Below are 12,877 nucleotides of genomic sequence, written 5' to 3' on the forward strand. Positions count from 1 at the left end.
TGTAGATGTACTTATCTACACAAAGTATTTCTTGCTGCTTTCATTTTTACAAGTTAGCATTCGTCGTGGTCAAAATTGTGTGTATTTATTTATTTATTTTTTCGGGGGGAAAGAGTACGAAGGAAGGGGCGGAGAATGAAACACCGTTCATTTAGAAAATTATGATATAGAATGGTTCAGAAACACTCGTCAGATTTTTAAATCTTGATAACCCAAACATTTATTTTAGGGTTATGTAATTCTAAGTCAGTTTTAGTTTAGGCTTATATAATTGTTGTTAAATTATCTCAGAGATCGGAATTCTTTTCCCCCTACCACCCACGGAATGTGGATCCGACAAGAACGGGTCAATTTTAATTTTGTACATGGGGGGATGGGGGACGGATTTACTCCCTTGAAGTTATAGGTCCTCTCTCATCATCCTCATCACTTAATGCTTTTGACATTTGTCGACACCATGATTTTTAGAACCTTGAAAGTATTTTACTACCTTTTCTATCCAAACTATTTATGAGCTTCCGGATGTTTGTTTGGATCGATGGGAAGCGAATTGCAGTTACTCAGGATTGAAAATACACCTTTACTCAAGCCGGTTTATCTAAAGTGAAAATGTGGACAACTGATTCACAAATACACACTATATGTATATATATATATATATATATATATATATATATATATATATATATATATGTATATATATATATATATATATATATATATATATATATATATATATTCTCCTCAGGTTTGTGCTTGGATGTTTATCACGTAATTTTTTCACCTCTTCCCAAAAGCCAGTGCCTAGAAACTTGCAACAAACGTTAGAAATCACATCAGTAGCCGGGGTAACAAGAGATCTCGGCTTCAGGATAGAGCTAAGGATAAGGACGAGTCAAAACATTGTCTAACTTATAACCAGATTATGCTGCATCATCATCTTGAGATGTGTTTTGAACGCAACTTTGTTAATTTTCAAGTCCTATAAACATACATTATGAGACTAATATTAACTGGTTTATATGTGCTCCTGAGTAATATTTTATCACTTTATATATTTTAAGGACTTTAAGATTAACGAATTAAGTTAAAAGTTATAAGTTAGAAGATGTTTTGGCCCGTCCTTGCCCTTCGCTTTACCAAAACGAGAGGAGTCTCATGAGTGGGAGTGTGTCTGAGGGGCGCCAGAGTACCACCAAAAGGAGAGAGTAACCCAAGTTCATTTAACGTAATTAGCGCTCTCTCTCTCTCTCTCTCTCTCTCTCTCTATATATATATATATATATATATATATATATATATATTATATATATATTGTATGTATGTATGTATGTATGTGGTGTGTGTTTGCGTGCGTGAGTGCGTGTTTGCGTGCGTGAGTGCATGTAGGCTATATATATACATATATACATATATATATATATATATATATATATATATATATATATATATATATATATATAATATTTATATACATACACATACAGACGTGTATACATTCATATATGTACACCAGTGATGAATCAAACGTTCCCACATCCCCCGTTTTCATTTAACTGTATATAAGTAATAATGAGAAAGTCAAACACTAATAAAAACCAAATAACAACTTAGGGTTGTTGATGCGCAATTAACACACCTTGGTCATACTCTCATCATTCCGGTCGTTGGTTGCAAAATCCACTCAGACTAATATGGGACTCCCAAATCCCAAGATAATTAACGAGAAGTTTTCAAAAACTGCAAAAGGAAAAAAGGAAATAGAAAGAAAGGGGAGACGTCCATTTGTCTAGGGCCCTGTCAGGATGGGAAATAATTACTCCTAATTCTTTTAGTATTGGTGGGAATGGAAGATGGAATAAAATAGAAAACACTGAACTGGGAAGATGGAGCGGTCGACGTCGTCGTTTCATTTAATTGGAAATGTCCACGAATCTCAGCGTGTAAAAACACACACGCATATATATATATATATATATATATATATATATATATATATATATATATATATATATATATATATGTGTGTGTGTGTGTGTGTGTGTGTGTGTTATATATATATTTATTAACAGGACCTCATTCAAACTGGATGGAATCAAGTGGAGATATTTATTCATAAAAATTACAAGCTTTCCAGGGCAAACCGTCCTCATTGTCAAGTATCCTTACAAATACGTTTACAAGACAATGAGGACTGTTTGTCCTAGAAAGCTTGTAACTTTTTTTAATAACTATCTCCGCTAGATACCATCCAGTTTGAATGAGGTCCTGTAAGTAATTGTATTCATGCATAGAACAGGAACAGTTGTGTATGTGATAAGGTTAATATATATAATATTTATATAAATATATACATATATAATGTATTTATATATATTTATACAAATGTATAGATATATATGTACACATATAAACATATTCATATACATTATATATATATATATATATACATATATATATACCGTATATGTATATATATATATATGCGTGTGTGTATCAAATCTAATGCATAATTACTCTTATGACGAATATAACAATTATGAAGTTACCGGTATAACAGAACTGGAATATTTCAGACCAAAGAGAGATATTTTATTGTGCGGACTAATCCCCCTCCGTGTATTTGCTGATCCTCACCGGCCCCCTGTATGGCACTAGATGAAATTACTGAAAAAAAATAAGAAAACATGGAAGTACTCAAACTAAGGAAAAATTCTAATTAATGTGTTAAATATATTACCGCTCGAGTTAGGCTTGGGTTTCGTAATGTCTGAGAACTTGGCCTTATACGATAGCTCTAATGACCCCCAATAAATTCAAACGGGCCACGCGGCAGAAGACTAATGGGGGTCTAACAATTACGGATGTGGCCTACGGTAATTACCAAGGCCTGTCTTGTAGAGGGTGGGTTTCTGGCAAATACCTTGGGATGAGGTTGCTAGCCTACTTCTCAGCCCACGGATGTTGAAGGGGCTAGCGTGTGAATGGCGTATGGGATTTCTTGGCGGTACCCAACCAAGCAGTAACCTTCCCCATTGTAACTCGACTTCGTTGGTAGGACGGCCATCGATATGGAGGGTAGAGGACGTGTTACTTCCAATCATTTTTGGCATTCATTAGTAAATGAGAATAAATACCATTTTTTAGATCTCAAGGGATATGGTGTTAGTTTTATTAGTTAACTGCCCCCAATGGATTACAGTCAGTTTTTCGTTTAAAATATTTGCCCATTACATAATGTTGTTTACTTATGCAGTTACTTATGCGGTGCATTGTTCGTTGGTGTACAAACTTGTGATAGCATCTTACTTTTCAGATTTTTTCTCTTTGGTAAGGTGGCAGTTTTAAATTAAGACTTTGTGGGTTTTGGGAATACTGTACACTATACAGTTCTTAAAACCCTGCTGCAGTCATTTCAACCGTTCCATATATATATTATATATATATATATATATATATATATATATATATATATATATCTGTGTGTATTTATGTATGTGTGTGTTTGTGTATGCAAGTGCACGTGTATATGTGTATATGTGGCAAAAGGGGAGAGAGAGAGAGAGAGAGAGAGAGAGAGAGAGAGAGAGAGAGAGAGAGAGAGAGAGAGACTTTGTCATATTATGGTTTTGGAAGGTAATTAGTTTTAATCTGAAAATCGTTATGAAATAACAATAACGGCTTAAAATATTTATGTTCTCGGAAAACAATGGCATTGTTTGCTCATCACTGGAATGATAAAATGTTTTCCCCCGTAAGCATAGCTAGTAAAAATGATTTACTTTGATTGCATGATTAATTTTCGATAATTAATTTTTATTTAAGATCTGTTTACGGATTTATAATGAACAACGACATTTACATGTTTCCACGGAAGGGAATTCAGAAATTCCATGCATGCAAATGCCTGTGTGTAAAGGCGACAGATTTTGCACTCTGTCCTTCCAGTGTCTTCGTGGCCATGAATTCTGTTTATATTTCATATCACGTTGCTATTCCCGTGATAGAAGTTATGCAAGCTTATGTATATGTGTATATATATGTATGTAGATGTTTGTATGTGTGTATATATATATATATATAATATGTGTGTATGTGTGTGTGTATAACTGAATCACGAAAATATGGAACTCGATGAATATGTAAATAAAGACAAAATCCACTAAGGAAAGAGAAACACTGGAGTGCTGCGAGGCCTATCGACTGTCGTCCTTTACTTTGCTAAGTAAAGGACGACAACCGAAAGGCCTCGCAGCACTCCAGTGCTTTTCTTTCCTTCGTGGATTTTGTCTTATATATATATATATATATATATATATATATATATATATATATATATATATATATATATATATATATATGTGTGTATATATATACACATACACATATATATGCACTTATATATACATACATATATATACACATATATACATAAACATATATACATACATACTTATATTGGTAACTATTAGCGTTGGCAACCGAATGGTACACTTCAGATTATCGCAGAAGCCACGAGCAGCGGCGCATATACTCTAGCGTACGTAATCAAAACATAAATTTAAGAATGAGATTTAGATGTTCCTAACAGGGAATTAATTTTGGCTTGTAAATTGGTTCCTGGGGTACCTAAACACGCCGTCTGGGCTAACATTTGAGAGGGAAATTTTTTTTCTCTAAATGTCTTCCTTTCACCTTTCCCCTTTTTATGATGTCCTATAGATGGCTCATTTGTAAGAAGGCCTTATTATACCCCTCTGAATAAAATAAATATCTTCCCAGAAAAAAGGAACGTAAAATCTAACATTAAATAGAAGGTGGTTCGTGAGATAATCAAGGGAACAGTCATCGCCAGTTTGATCTGATAACTGCAGAAAGTATCTACATTAGCCGTTTTATATACTTTCCCAGAGGTTACATGTGCAGTGTCAACACCCCAACACATTGCGCCACTTATCTCTTTCTTTAACGCATTATGACGCATCCTTAAGTTTAAGATTCTAGCGTAAGTTCTCGTAAACCTGTAGCTAGTATGTATGCGTGCTTGCTGTCATTAGGCAGAGAGAGAGAGAGAGAGAGAGAGAGAGAGAGAGAGAGAGAGAGAGAGAGAGAGAGTTTTATCGATTCCTTTAACATAGTTGTCATGGTTCACATCGATTCCTTTAACATAGTCGTCATGGTTCACAGAAAAATCCTATATTTCACAAAGGAATTGCTTTATACACTTTCATAATTATGAAACAATGCTGTTGTTTGGATAGTATCTTTGTTGTTTGTATCTTTCTCATCTGGAGGTTACAAATATCAACGTGACTTTTTCTTCCGATATTCCTACTTTGTAATTGCATTTCATCTTTGACGTCGCATAAAAGTCCCTTTAGATGTTGGTGAATGTTTTCATCGCAATGCTGTTTTAAGTTAATGTAAAGAACACCGACCTTTCACGCTGGTGTCTTTGTGAATTGTTTATTGTGATGTATAGAAAGATATTCCATGGTTAGAGAAGCGAAATTTTCTTTTCCCTTTTGAGAAATAAAAGAAAATTCAGTAGATATCCATTCTAGATTTTAATATTTCTGCCAACCTTTATTTTTCTTTGTCTTTAAAATGTCATCTTGGCTTCAACTTTTGTAAACAGATTTTCAAAAGCTTTTGTCAAATGAGTTTCCGAAAACTGTCATTGGGTTTCCAACGGCTTAGTGAAAATAAAATCCAGTGAAAATAAAATCTCTTCATAAGGGCCTTCCCTATAACGATAGGATTGTAACCGGGGGAGCTTTTGAAATAAGAGATTTTTATTTTCAAATCCTCCTTTCAGTGATTTCAGAAATTCGTTTGAAATGACGCATCAAAAGTCCCAGTTAATGGAATTACGGAAGGTATTTTGTAGTTAATTTTTAATAACTCCGTTGAAAGGGTAACTAAAGCTTCTCTTAGTTGAAGTGCCAGTACCTTTTGTCAGTGATTTTTCAAGAGATCTTTTATAGATGGTTTGGAAAAGCTCCAGTTGGTATTTTCAGTGGCCTTTTTCAAGGGGTTTTCGATAACACCATGGAATGGATTTTCGAAATTCCGTGACAGTTAATTTTTCAAAAGCACATCTTACTCATACCTCCTTTACTCAAATGATAAATACAATGAGTTAGTGTTCCACTGTGCATCGTTCTTAAAAATATGTTGTATTTCGAAATTCTGAGCTATTTTGTAGCAACAAATGAAGCAATATGTTTGCACAAAATGCAATAAAATAAATTTACAGTGTCATTCGTCAAAATGAGAAACATGATTTCCAAATTAGCTTTCCTTGTTTTGAAATGCTACACCCTGCTTCTTACAGTCAACACGCTCAACTAATGTTCTTTGTAAGCTTGAATTTCAGTCAATGGCCCCTGTGGGCTTGTTCCATATGAATAGGGTTCACCTTCTGAATAATATTGTACCGTGAATCGTTCTTCAAAATAAGGAAATTGTTGACTTTTACGTTTATTTTCCTTGCGTTGAAAAATTCCCGATACCAGTGGAAAGCTAATCAGCAATGTGCGAAAGATTTGATATTAAGAAGTATTCTTGCTTTTATCAAAACTTTTAGCAGAACGATCTGGACTAGACACCGTTGAGCTAAGCAACATAACACAAATGAAGCATGGCACAACTCCATTAGCATATTGGGAATGAAACCAGAAATTACTTTTGGCCTGCAGCCCAGACCCTTGCAAATATTAGCTCATAGGAAACTGTGGTTCGTGCTAAGTATAACATGTAAGCAGGCACAGGGATATTGTTCATATTGCAATACATTGTTGCATTCTATCTATGTAAAGAAGAGTAAAGTATGGAAGTTCGACTCTATACTCTTTGCAAACACTCCTTTGGTTTCCTGGACAAGACCGTTGCTCACACAAGACAAGAACTTCATATTTCTAATCTGTGAACTCTTGCGGGATGAGGTTGCTAGGCTAATGCCCATACCCTCTCAGATTATCATGGGCATTCCCTGGTGATCACCCCTACAAAGAACGAATATGAAAAGGGGTCATTCAAGGTGAGAGGAAAAAATTCACTTTTTCTTAATATTCGAGAACTAGTGCGAGCAGATTTCATAAGGGTTCCTTGCTTTGGAAATGTTACCTCGTTAAACTTAGATTTTCGTAATATCCTTTTCACAGGATCTATGAAAGGGTGAATATTCAGTCACTTACATCTCCACAACCCAATGATGAAAAAATACTATTTTTGCCATTATTCAGAATAATCATATATATATATATATATATATATATATATATATATATATATATATATATATATATATATATATATATATATATATATATATATATATATATATATATATGTATATATATATATATATATAACGAGAGGCCAGAAAGACCATTAATTTGAGCAACAAAATTCCAATGGACAGAATGGTCATACATGATAAAGAGTTAAAACTAAAGGAAAGAAAGAATAAATTTATGATATGAAACTAAAGCCCATAAATTTTTTATGGTGTATTCATACCATTTTCCTGTAGAATTTCTCTCCTGCGGGTGCCTACACTGCTGGAAAGGTCTCACCCGCCAAGAGAAGGAAGTCTGTGATACCAGCGCGTTCTACCTTATGCAATCCCCGTAGGGGCGTTAGTGCTGTTAGTGCACCTCACGCGGTGCACTGTAGGCATTGCTTAAGGTTCCTGGCGGCGTCCCTTCGGTCCCTAGCTGCAACCCCTTTTATTCCTTTTACTGGACCTCCGTTCATTTTCTCTTTCTTCCATCTTGCTTTCCTCCGAACAATTGATTCATAGTACGACTGCGAGGTTTTCCTCCTGTTCCACCGCTCAGACCTTTTTACTGAATTTCCATTTCAGCGCTGAATGATCTCATAGGTCTCAGCGCTTGGCCTTTGGCCTAAATTCTATATTCTATTCTATTCTAACTTTTGCAGTGAGTTTATGCCGCAGTAAATTGGATCATCCCTTAGACCACAGGAAAAAGAAAAGTTCTTGACAGTGTGCGTTGAACTTTTGCTTTTCAAATAATACCAGATTCCCAGTCTCTAAGTGAAGACGAAAAGATGGACAAATTCCACGCACGTAGCATTGAACTAGGACAGTGGTACAAATTTTGTCATGAAAACATTTTCGGACAGCGCTGCCCCGACTGAACATTATTCACCCAAGCATCATAACAGGCGGTGAATTATGACACAACTAAATTAGCAAATTATGAATGAAACGTCGACATGAAGCGTGGCGTTTGCTTCTCCGCTAGTTTAGAATTTTGTTTTTTTCGGAAACATTTTGTTATGTTTATTGTGTTGATGTTTGCTGGTTATTAATCCTGTATTAAGGTTAATTTTATGTTGCGTTTAATTCATTTTTGAAAACTTGAGGTGTATTTCATTATAAAATAAAATTGATAATTCTTTCCAAGGACATTCCATTGCCTTGCTCGGATGCTCATTAATAATAATAATAATAATAATAATAATAATAATAATAATAATAATAATAATAATAATAATAATAATAATAATAATAATATTAAAAGTTCCTTTACCACCATTTCAGCTTGACTACTTTATCCTACCTCATCAACCAACTGGATGGAGAGCATATTGACGTAAATGTAATTTTCTGCCATTTTATATTTTGTGTAGGGGATAAAATTCAATTCCTCAAAGGCTAACGTAGTTTGTATAATGGAAATAGGGGCAAGCGGTGTTCTTAAAAAGACCGTAAATGACATTATGACCTGTTGTGCTACCTTCCACAATACCCCAAAAAGAATAAGAACGCTAGATTTAATATAATTCATGCTTAAATATATATATATATATATATATATATATATATATATATATATATATATATATATATGGACCTATATATATATCTGTAGATTTGTATTATATAAATGTAAAATTTTTGGCAGTTTATATTTATGTACATATGATGTATCTATCTGTGTATATGCATATGTATGTGTATGTATATATATATATATATATATATATATATATATATATATATATATATATATATATATATGGTGGAGCCATGGAGGTGGGTTGATATCGATTATATATATCTTGAATTGCTAAACATATTATAATTCTAATTCCTCCTGGGTGTAAGTCATTCATGAGGACTGAATATTAAACGATATTTGTTGCTGTATATTTATGAATACATACATACATACATACATATAGATATATATAGATATATATAATATATATGATATATATGTAATATATATATATAGCCTATATAATGTGTATATATATATATATATATATATATATATATATATATATATATATATATATATATATATATATATATATATATATATATATATTCCTTCTGAACACAGTTACATACACGCAGGCATATACATAGTAAACGGGCTCTCTGAAAATGCTTTGAGGTAATGGCGAAAGATCTTGCACTCCAGTATTTCACTTTTCTTTTGTCCATATACTCTGTTTATGTTTTGTTTAACATTGTTATTCCTATAATAGAAGTCATACACTATGTATATATATGCATATATATATATATATATATATATATATATATATATATATATATATATATATATATATATATATATATATATATATATAATATACATAATATACATATATTTGTATGATTTCTATCATGGAAATAACAGTGTGATATGAAATATAAACAGAGTGTATGGACACGAGAGAAGGGAAAAATTGCAGTGCAAGATCTTTCACCTTTATTTGAAGGAATTTTCAAGCTCGCCCATATACTCTGTATTTGTTTGCGTGTGAGTTATTGTGTTCAGAATAATCCTCTAAGAAGTTGTTATGCAACCTTTTTAACGTTAGTAATCATATAGAAATCAGGTGGGAGGTCAAGGAAACCCATGGGATTTTAAAACTGAATAAAAATAAATCGTGAAAAGCAACTAGTAAGACTTGCAAAGTGACCGGCAGAAGTTGGAATATAGATATGGAGAATTTTGAATTTGTCATGGGGGAGAGCACAACAGATGGGAGTTTTATATATATATATATATATATATATATATATATATATATATATATATATATATATATATATATATATATATATATATATATATATATATATATATATATATATATATATGTAAAAACAAAATCCACAAAGGAAAGAGAAACAATGGATTTTGTCTTTATTTATATATTCATCACGTTCCATATTTTCGTGATTCAGTTATACACATTCACACACACATATATATATATATATATATATATATATATATATATATATATATATATATATACACATATATATATATGTATATGTATAATATTCATAGATTATAGAAAATAATGAGAGAATAACTTAATTCAGTATTTTTAACTGGCACATGTAAAAAGAGAAAGATTTTTAAAATTTATATTTGGCATTATAAACCAAGGTTGCTGGGAGCAGGGAGACGAAGGACAAGAAAAAGCAACAGAACGAGAAAACTGACAGGGGAAGAGATAACAGCCATAGAACCGATTCGTATGGCAAGAAATAGAATAGCGTGGACATTCCTGACCGCCCAGCGTTCACGGAGACACGGAAACCACGACACACTGAAGAAGAAAATGAAAATTCTTATCGGTGACGCATTGCGGGAATATTTTGGGAAGGAAGGACATGATCACTGGCACTTAAAGTCAAGTCAAAGGCTCCATAAACCCAAAACCGCCATGTGGAATGACTGTGCAGCATCTCATTGCTTCGCGAAACAGGACTCAAAAAGGGATTAGGAAGGGATTTTGTTTTGGGATTGGTTTTATCAGTCATTTATTCCCTGGTTCACTTCAGGCCTTGCAATATATGTACAAATGATGTGTTTTTAGGGTAGTCGTAATTTGTATTTTTAGGATAGTCAAAATTTGTGTTGTTAGGGTAGTCGTAATTTGTGTTTTTTAGGATAGTCGAAATTTGTGTTTTTAGGGTAGTCGTAATTTGTGTTTTTAGGACAGTCGAAATTTGTGTTTTTAGGGTAGTCGTAATTTGTGTTTTTAGGACAGTCGAAATTTGTGTTTTCAGGGTAGTTGTAATTTGTGTTTTTAGGACAGTCGAAATTTGTGTTTTTAGGGTAGTCATAATTTGTGTTTTTAGGACAGTCGAAATTTGTGTTTTCAGGATAGTCGTAGTTTGTGTGTTTTCAGGGTAGTCATAATTTGTGTGTTTTGGAGAAATCGTCGTTAAATCGTTGTGTTTTGAAGACTCGTGGTGAAACTGTGTCTCTCTCTCTCTCTCTCTCTCTCTCTCTCTCTCTCTCTCTCTCTCTCGTGGGATGCCTTCATGATGTCTTCTTTTGCTGCCGTCGCTTGTAAGCATTCGAGTACAGGTAATCAGAGAGCTCAGGCGCGTGAAGTCGAGAAGGCTTCAAGTCCCCGTTACACCTCCTTTTGTTACTCGCTTATGGATCGGATACCGTCTCTTTATCGCGTCTCCTTGCAGGAATTCTTGTTGTTATTTGGTCTTCCAACAGAGCCAGTGGCTTTGTCCCTAGCAATTGACTTTGTAGTGTTAAATCTTGAATGGCCTTCTCTTGTTCTTTCTAGTGATCTGTTTCTCTGATAAACCGTGTTTGTTTTTTTGCCAATCTGATTTGCGACATCATGTTTAGGTGTGTCTGACGTTCTAGCTAAAACTCGATGAGTTTGCCTGTAAACTTGTATGTATGTATATATATACATATGTATATTACTGTATGTTATTTTATATATATATATATGTATGTATATATATATATATATATATATATATATATATATATATATATATATATATACATATATATACATTGTGTGTGCGTGTGTGTGATTACTAACGACAATAGTAATCTAATTTCACGAGTCTGGCTACATGTTATAAATAAAATTATCTCATTTCATGAGTCCGGTTGCGTGTTATAAACAAACCTATCTAATTTCAGGGGTCAGGCTAAACGTTACTAGTGAAATGATTAGCTAATTTCGCTAGTCATGCTGAGTGTTAAAAAATCAAATTATTTCGTTTGGCAGTTCAAACTTCCTAAATAAATGTAGTTATCTGATTTCTTGGACCAAGCTGCATGTCCTAAATGAAATGATCTAACCTCTTCGGTCAGATCGCATGCCTTATAAAACATTATAGGTATCGTAATAATGTTTTATATATTCAGACAAGATAAAAGAACTTTAAACTGTAGTACTTTGATGGATATCTACATGAATGAAGATTTTTTCTTTTGGTTGATGACCTCAGTCTTTGCGACACCAGTTCACATAAATCAGTAAATGAATAAATCAGGTAGAGTTTTTTTTTAATGCCGAGGCTAAAGAAAAAACATAAAAATTGTAAGAAACGAAAAATGAATGATTTTTGATGACCTCGATGGAGGCCACAATACTGATCTCTGATTCTGAGGAGTAAATGCCTATCTTTTTTTTTCTTCTAAAACTCAAGTATATTCAGTTAGTTGCTGATCGGTTGCTATCAAACTTGCAACGACTGTGGTTAGTAACCACATACATTATATATATACATACATAGATAGCCTATATATATATACATATATATATTATATATGTATATGTATATATATTATATATTTATATATTATATATATACATATATATATATATATATATATATATATATATATATATATATATATATTTTTATACATATATATACATATATATATATATTATATATATATATATATATATATATATATATATATATATATATATATATATATATATATCTTATTCTTTTTTCTGTTCTAACGAAGCTTGTTATACAAGTTCGAGGTCTTTGGGTTGCTTCACTTGATGTAAACTCCTTATGAATAATAAT

The 12,877-nt window shown here is 32.6% G+C and overlaps 1 long non-coding RNA gene across 2 annotated transcripts in view; it reads left to right on the plus strand.

Moving 5' to 3' along the window:
• Window positions 1–12,877, plus strand: part of LOC136842727 (uncharacterized) — a 146,763-nt gene that overhangs the window by 4,823 nt on the left and 129,063 nt on the right. The window lies entirely within an intron of this gene.

The sequence above is a fragment of the Macrobrachium rosenbergii genome, chromosome 10, assembly GCF_040412425.1.
Source record: "Macrobrachium rosenbergii isolate ZJJX-2024 chromosome 10, ASM4041242v1, whole genome shotgun sequence".
Taxonomy (NCBI): Eukaryota; Metazoa; Arthropoda; class Malacostraca; order Decapoda; family Palaemonidae; genus Macrobrachium; species Macrobrachium rosenbergii.